General features: G+C 37.0%; 1 pseudogene; it reads right to left on the reverse strand.

Moving 5' to 3' along the window:
• Positions 1-3,367, reverse strand: part of LOC137033058 (integrin alpha-M-like) — a 38,778-nt pseudogene extending 35,411 nt beyond the window's left edge.
• Between the last annotated feature and the right edge of the window lie 5,818 nt (positions 3,368-9,185).

Consider the following 9,185-nt stretch of genomic DNA (forward strand, 5'->3'; position numbering starts at 1 on the left):
TGAGAGACCATTTAAAGGCCTTTGCAGGTGTTTTGAGTTAATTAGCTGATTAGAGTGTGGCACCAGGTGTCTTCAATATTGAACCTTTTCACAATATTCTAATTTTCTGAGATACTGAAATTGGTATTTTCCTTAGTTGTCAGTTATAATCATCAAAATGAAAAGAAATAAACATTTGAAATATATCAGTCTGTGTGTAATGAATGAATATAATATACAAGTTTCACTTTTTTGAATGGAATTAGTGAAATAAATCAACTTTTTGATGATATTGTAATTATATGACCAGCACCTGTATTTTAAATAATTTTTAAATATAAATTTTAAATATTTTAAATAATAAGAGATTATCACTGAAACAGCAACTACACAGTCACCATCTGTTAAATAAGGCAACAAACAGCATATAATCAACAATTCTTGATTTCACCTGAACTTAAGCATAGGCTCTATTCTTCAGCACAATGGTAACTCACAAAACTCAATTTTACGGTAAACTACAGGCAACAGTGTTGCCAGTATTCAACTGTTGTTGTTTTTTTTAACTTACAGTGTGTTACTCTTATAATACATTTTGTTGGTGTGCCTTTTTATGTTGCACCTTTAACCCTTTCAACCCAACAGGAACATCCTCTGGTGTCCACACTACAAAGAGTAAAAGTAACATTGATGCTGTGTTGCAGTGAGATAATTAATTAAATGTATAAGTGATGATCGAGTATTAGTGATGAACACCTGTTGTTAACAAGCAGAATCACTAAAGAGAATAGGAACAACAAGAACATAAAAAAGAGATGAGCAGAAGCACAAGAACTACAACTGTCTTAAAGCCATTACATATTATTGCACAACCTGGTCTCATGGGAGAGACATACCCGTGGGCACGTTTTCGTGAGACACAAAATTATGTTCCGGCGCGTACATCTGGCTGCAGTTTCTGACAGAAACGAAAGCTAGAGGCCGGTAAAACGTCAATGAGCGATTTGGCTCGTTTTCACACACGGTTTCGACGACGGCCGGGGTCAGATTATGGATTCATAAAGACTTGTTTTGACGTCTCCTAGCGCAATATCATGTCACGACTTCAAAACGCTTCTTACCGGAGTGCCCGATTTGTAAGCGAACGTACTTTGGACTTTCAGGCTCTATGTGTTTTGCGTTTTTTTGGCCACAACCAAGCTTGCTCGGTAGCTCAGCTAATACGGAGTTGGACTTACGACGAGGAGTCAATCCCAAAAAATGTTCCACTTTGGTGGCTGAACAGAAAAAAGGCTTGACGCTCACTCTCCAAATGATTCCATTGTCCACAGCATAATTTTCAGAAACTGAAGTATTATTTATTACAAAAAAGCAACTGTATGCAAAATCAAAAAAATCTAAATGTCAAATAACTAAAGGATTGAAAAGATAACAAGTAGATTGAATCAGTCTATTTCGCATGGTGTCAGGCCGTGAGGTCAAAGACTGTCACTTCCGGTTCTGGCCACACCCTCAGGTGAAGTCACAGGTCTTTTATTTCCAGAGGCCTTACATCTCCAACTTCAACCCCTAGATGGTGTCAACTCAAATAACAGCTCACATAAGATATTTAATAAACATAATACGTAAATTAATCCTATTTTAGCTATCCTACACTAATATTTGTTAATATTAGTTAATGAAAATACAGTTGTTCATTGTTTGTTCATGTTAGTTCACAGTGCATTAACTAATGTTAACAAGATTTTAATAATGTATTAGTAAATGTTGAAATTAACATCAACAAAGATTAATAAATGCTCTATAAGTGTAGTTCATTATTAGTTTGTTAAATAATGTTGTTTACTAATGTTAACTAATGAACCGTATTGTAAAGTGTTACCAAATAACTGATTACTGTAACATTGCTGGATCTCATGCTTTTAAATCACAAACATAGTTAATCAATAAATGTAAAATAACAATGAAATCAAAGATTAGACACAGAACATCTAAATCTTTTAATTTTCAACAAGAACTTCTGTACATGTATTAAATAAATAATGTCAAACTGGATTGTAAACTGGTTTCACACTCAGTGTGTGTTTCTGCTTGTCTCTTCTCTTTTTTTCTGGTCTTGTTTCTCTGTCCTTCAGTGATTCTGCTTAACAGGTGTTCATCAGTGTCTGAATTCACTCTCTTCTTTTCATTCACTCTGTCAAGTGGACTATATTACATTTACATTACATTTACATTTAGTCATTTAGTAGAAAAACATTCAGGATAGAAAAACAATAGAAGACCGTGGAAGTGTGTGTGTGTGTGTGTGTGTGTGTGTGTGTGTGTGTGTGTGTGTGTGTGTGTGTGTGTGTGTGTGTTTGTGTGTCTTTTCCGGGAAGGTGTGTGTGTCAACCCTAGCAATAAAATCTTTTTTCTGACTCGGAGAGCAGAGATATTCTGATGCATTCTAATGTAATGAAGATATACTATGTCAGTAAATACATGTCTAAATCAGGAGCGTTCTCTGAGGAAAAACTGGATGAGAAAATAACCCACAGTACAGAAATAAAACAATGCAAATATGATGAAATATGACATTAGAAAAGTTTGTTTTTCCAAAGTGACTGTAAAATGTAAACATTTGTAACACAAAATTCTACAGATGGCTGCATGTTTAAGGTCTATTAAACTGCGCACGAGCCTGTGCGAGAGACCCAGCGTGTGATAGATTGTGTGAACCAACAGTTTCAGTTTCAATATCTCTCATCAGCACAGAAGAGAGTGTCGCAGTTTATATGAGAGCTGGCAGAACGCTAGAATCTCTCCCGGCACAGTGAACAGCATTACAGAGGTGCAGTGATTGTTTTTACACTGGTTATATCAGGTAAACAACACTTTACATTGCCGCTCTTTACACTCTTACATTGCCGAAACACTCGGCCAGTTCACAAAACAGGCTCTGTGAATGACTCATTTATGTACTGTGCAAACTTTACATTCTATCCCCTAAACCAATCCTTACAGAATTTATTTTATTTTTTTTTGACATTTTCAAAAAACATCATTTGGTGTGATTTATAAGTGACCACACAAACACATCTAAATGAACACATACTGCTTTACATGATGTTATAATGACTCCAGACTGACACAAACTCTTCAGTGAAACTGATGCATTATTAATGTTACAGATATTAATGTTAGCATTATTAATGTTACGAATGTTATATCTTATAAATGAATATCTCACCCCACATGAAGAGAATCCAGCTGTGCGTCTCCATCCTGCTGTTTCTGCTGCTGGTCTGTGTGTGATTCCTGTTTATTTCATCATAGAAACTCATTTCAGATCAGAGCCAGAACTCCTTCACTTTGGGGTCTGTAGGGAGTGTGTAATCTGACCCGCAGCTCGCTCTGGCACATGTATGTTTGTTACGGCTGTAAAGCACTGGGCCGATTCCTGTTCACTGTAACTGGCCCAACTCTAGCTGTAGAGATCTGTGCCACTTCTGGCAATGACTCGGATTATGTTCACTCACAGATAATGTTATATAATTTAGCAATAATTAACATAAAATTGTCTTTAGCATTAAAACATAAATATAAAATTTGTCTTCAAAATTGACTTAGTTTCCTGGTAGTGAATTTGACAAAAACAACATAACTGCTGTAAAACTTGATATAATGAAAGTGCCATATAAGAATGTTCTCTAATATGTTAATATCAAATCTATTTATAAGTAATGCAGAAATTCATTCTTTTATACACTTTTATGTATTTTAATGCGCAGTGGGATGGGTCTCGTACCTCTGGTTGTGGGTGATATCGTACAAGATTTTATTATGGTATAATTGAGTATAATGTAGCTTAATATAATGTGTTTTACTTCACAGTTACAATCATATGAAGAGTATGAGGCCTGTACATGTGTAGAGAACATGACAGCATGAGGCCTGTACATGTGCTTCCAAGAAAAAGTTTGCTGTAAGAAATTTGAATCTTAAAGAATGTGTCTATGAGTATGGAAAATTCTGTTTTAGCCTAGAAGAATGAGGTAAATATGATCACATAACTTGGAACGGGCAGTTGTTGTCTCTGTAGACATAACAGCTCCAGCTTTGAAATAAAGCGTGTATTCTGAATCAAAGATTTTGAGAAGTGTTTTGTATTTACAAAAAGAAGAAACCACAACAGTATCCGCCATGTTTGTATAGTTTGGATTGGATGCCAGCAAAACAATGGATTATTTACTAAGAGATATTAATGTATAGGGTCATTTCAACAAAACATATCTGGTAAGCATCATTTTCTATAAGTAGAAGTGCTGTATTTGTGTAATTAATTAAGAGAAGGTACACCACCATCTTACTCCAACGAAAGTGACTTGAATGCACCAGCCGTCTTAGACACGACTTTCCATGTTGTAAACAGGAACTTCCCAGGAGGACTTGAACGCAGCATTTGACTCCCCTCATTGGACCCCTGAGGGGATAAGCTCTTAGATACAGGTCTCTCAACTGAGGTTGTGGAGACCAGCCTCAACTCTAGAGCTCCCCCCACGAGGAATCTTTATACCACGAGAAACAGTTCACTTTTGCTGTTAGATGTACCCAGTTAAATGCCCAGTGGCGTCAGTGCTTGAGTTACTTCAAGACCATCTCTATGCTGGTCTTTCCCCATCCACACTTAACCCTCTGGAGTCTGAGGCTGATTTGGGGCCTGGAGAAGTTTTGACATGCCCTGACATTTGTGCTTTTTTCAGTTGTTCATAAACATATTAATGGAAAAAGTGTCATTACACTGTATTCAGCACAAACTAGGCTACAATAATATGTGAGGAACATGTATGTACATGTTTGTGTTTTTGAAGGAATAACATTTATGCGTGGTTATTGAAAAAACAAAAAACTTAAGTCACTGAAATAAGGCCAAAACAAGTATAGTAAATCTGTGTTTACAATACTTTAGGGTATTGGAGGTTGTAAACTAGAGTTTTTGCTTCAAATGATGTAAAAATTATGCTGCCTACTATATTTATACTACATATAAAACAATATATTGATTTAGTTTTTGTAAGACACTTTTTGCCATGAGACACAGTATGCGAGGAGGCGTGAATCACCACTGAATAATGCCCATTCTCACCTGAGAAGACAAAAGAATTGGATAGTAATGAGCTGAAATGACTTGCATATTAATGAGGCATTTCAGTCAGGTAGGCTGTGAAAAAAAAACCTTCTGTGATGTCTCAAGCTCATTATGATATATGAAACATACAGAAAAATATTATTACAATATAAAGTAATGGTTTTTATATTATACTTTAAAATATAATGTATTTCTGTGATGCAAAGAGTCTGAATATAGGCTTTTAGTTTAAAAGCATGCACATTTGGAGAAATATTGGATTCTCATATGCTTATGTCAATTTTCTATACAGAGGAGTTATATTTATTTAATATTCATTGTCATTACTATGAGCCAGTGGCGTAGCCACGGCCTAGGCCCCCTCATTATTATGCAGGCCCCCCCAGATTTCTGAGCGATTTTTTTATTTTTTTTGTTGATTTGTTACACTGATGCATATGCTGCGCGGTAAAATGCAACAGCTGTTTTTAGAATTATTGGTTTGATTATTTCACGTGTTGCGCGTAGCTTCTGCTGTTATTATCTTTGCATGTGAGAGTTCGTTATTATGCGGTGAGTGACAATGTGAAGCGACATCCGAGCTTCCGGTGAAATCCGGTGGGTGCTCGGGCTTCTAACTCTACATTCGTTTTAACCAATAAAAAGTCGTTAGAGAATCAAGAACCTCTGACTGCAGCGCACACAGCTTTCTTCTCGTCATTATAGTTCATTTGAGGCAGTTTCCGTGGCATTATTCGCTCTCGCGCAGATATTGCGTGCGCGGCTGTGCGCGCTCAATCTTTGTTATATGTAAATCAAACATGCTTTTACTTTAGAATTGTCTTCTCTCCTGGATTTAATGTTGCTAGAAGCTATTAACCATCAAACTTACATAACTGACTGTTAAAACAACACCTATAAATTGTAAAGAAATTAAGTATATTTTTATAATAACTCCATGTACAAATTATATCATTTTCAAACTTAGCCTACTTTAGTCAGCCAGCTATCTAGATATTTGTATTATCTATTTAATATATATTTTTAAGGTTATATATTAAAAGTTAAGTGCTTATTGTAGCCTAAATGCTTATTGAATTATTATATTTAGCGAACCACTACTGATCATCAAATAGTACAATATCAGCATGAGTGTAATCAAAATGGTTTATGGTCTGGTCTATGTATCCCTGCCTCTGCTGAATTATTTTTATCCCTGGTGGGGATAAAAAAATGTATCCCTCCCGGTGCATATAAAATACCAAAAATAAAAATCGTTTTTTTAAAACATTGCCAAGTAAAACGCTGCGTTTATATAGAACTGTCTCGTTACGACCACAACAAACGGGACACTTTTCAGAGGCGCTTTCCAACTTCGCCTCAGCGCCAGGCGCAAGTCAAACGAGCGCGGAAAAGGTGCAGGTGATGACGAGGGAGCTTCAGTTGAACAACAGTGAACAGATGAGATGTTGTCAGGCTATGTCGGTAAAACTCAGAAAAAATAACACGACTGTCCAATCAGTCATTATACTGTGCTCGTGGCGTGCACTCAAGAATTGCATGCGCAAATGCGCCGGCGCGCGCTGCATAATTACTTTATTATTGCTCAAATAAAGCGCAATAGAAACTATGAGCAATGACCGTCTTTTGAAAATGAAATTGCCAAACATGCGATTAAAGCTGCCTCAAAACTGTGCATGCCTGCATGTATTTGTTGACGTGGTTTTAAAGCTATTGTTAACCAATTTGTTGGTCTTAATGTCTTAAAAATGCACATATGTACACCAGGGAAATCTAAATTTTCTGGGGGTAGCATGCCCCCGTACCCCCCTAGGAAACAACATTTCATGACCTCGGTAATTATGAAACTCTGCGTAGCCTACATGTTCTATAAATTCTATCTAATGAAATCTGAGGTAAACGTGTATTTCTACAAATGTGCGCACTTTGAGAGTAAAAGTTTGTATATGTAGTATGCACTGTGATCAAAAATAAATGGGACCAAGCGCGATTTAATGTAAGGTTTGTGTCTCGTTATTCTATTAATAACTACCCATTGATTTTGCATTTCTTTTAGAAATTAAGAATTATTAGTGTCATAGTCATTATTAGTGTCATATATATATATATATATATATATAGCGGCCCCCTCATTTTTAGATGGGCCCCCCCCCAAAAAAAAATTCTGGCTACGCCACTGCTATGAGCGCTGGTGTTTTTAATTCATCCTTGAAGTCGGAGGGCGCTCTGTGCATTTTTAGTCTACAAATTCATCTAAAAGAAGAAGAGGCTATTCCATGAATGGAGTTTCCAATTCATACAGCAGCAGGAGGGCGCTAAAGAAACAAAAACTCATCTAAACTTCATCTGTAGAAGAAAAGAAAACAGGAAGTAACTGCATGTCTTCTAGAGCTCGCTAATCATGACTTTTACATCCAGATAAACACTTTTCACGACAATAAATACACGATTGAGACGATGAATGCATGTATTGCCTCTGAATTTGCGTCTGAATAGCGCTGGCTCTGTGGGTGTGGCCGCATTAGCGGGTAATGAGCTGAATCACGGACTTCTGACATGGCTCTCTTTTCATACAGATTACATAAACACAGAAGGTTTGTTTTCGATTTGACTTACATGATTTAAAACCTGACATCTTAACGTTTTTGTAGACATAAGTTAATAATTTTTCTGTGATTAGTATTCACTAAGTTACAGTTCATTTTCTGAGAACTATCAGATTGAACTTCGTTCAGAGGGAGACGAGAGATCACGCATCATGTTAGTTTTCTCTATTTTACAAAAAGCACAACATTGTGTTTTTACTCTGTATACAAATAAAAGAAGATATTCTATAGTTTCAATTGATATATTACTTATGTCTCTATGACAAAAAATGACGGAGTATTTTAAGTCTGTTTTGCTGCAATGTGAAAAAAAACCCTGCAAAACGCGCCGGCGCGTTTTCAGACCTCAGAGTTAAAGTCCCAGCAGGGAGATCTAGCCATGACTTTAGAAGAGTTGTCCCTGGCACTCTTCAGAGCTTTGGTCTTGGCTTATAGTCTTACAGGCTCTCATCCTCTGACTGTTTCGGCGTACCAAGAGAAGCTACATCTATGACTGCTCTCTGAAAAAGACTGAACAGTTGTTGGTATGCTTCAGGTCCCCCAAGAGTTCTGCCCGGCTACCAAACTAACAATCAGCAGGTGGATTCCAGAGGCAATTTCCTGGTCTCAAAGTGAGCTGTCTGCCCTCACTAATTAATCCCTTTCCACCAGACGTATGGCATTAATTACGGCAACAAAACATCTCCGGTTACGTCTGTAACCCTGGTTCCCCGAATAAGGGAACGAGACTGTTGGAAATCTCAGAAGCATAGACCAGGAGACTTTGGGATCTCTTGAAGCAGAAGTTACTCTTTATTGAGAAACACGCTGTGCGTCGCTGTGGTCATCCAAAATCGAACTAAAGCAGTGACTTGGTAGTTCATATACATTCAAGGGGGAGGGATACATAGAGTGGAGGTGTGGACAATCTAAACAAAGGATGCAAATGCAGTACAGGAATCAGATCATTGCTTACATTTCCCAGCCATGCTCTAATCAGCATAACTGTGTCATTCAAATGCATAGGTGCTAATCCAATCAGTCTGGCAGTATCACCTATACCTTTACATTATCGTAGAGACAAATGCACCACTGTATCTTGAGCTTGTCCTGCCAAATGGTCAGGATGTAAGATCCGCAGATCTTAAACGGATTCTTAAATTTGTAATTCCACAGTTCCCCCTTTGAGAGTTCTAATAACTCTCACATAATACAAATTTAAACCTTTTTAAATCCCTTCTATAACATATGTTTGTTAACATAAGTTCCATCTTCCAGTCATGCAACTTGTAACAGCTACAGGCACATACATCTTATTCTGTGTCGTGTCCAACATTTACATAAGTGTTGTTCTTTAACTTGCGTATACTGTTGACACACATATACAACGCAGGGTGGTAACAGGTTGTATTAACTACATGATGACACAGAAAACCATGTAGCATAAGCGTGAAAGTCCTAAAAGTCCATGGCACCTGAATATCTGTGGAGTC

The sequence above is a fragment of the Chanodichthys erythropterus genome, chromosome 12, assembly GCF_024489055.1.
Source record: "Chanodichthys erythropterus isolate Z2021 chromosome 12, ASM2448905v1, whole genome shotgun sequence".
In the NCBI taxonomy this organism is placed as follows: Eukaryota; Metazoa; Chordata; class Actinopteri; order Cypriniformes; family Xenocyprididae; genus Chanodichthys; species Chanodichthys erythropterus.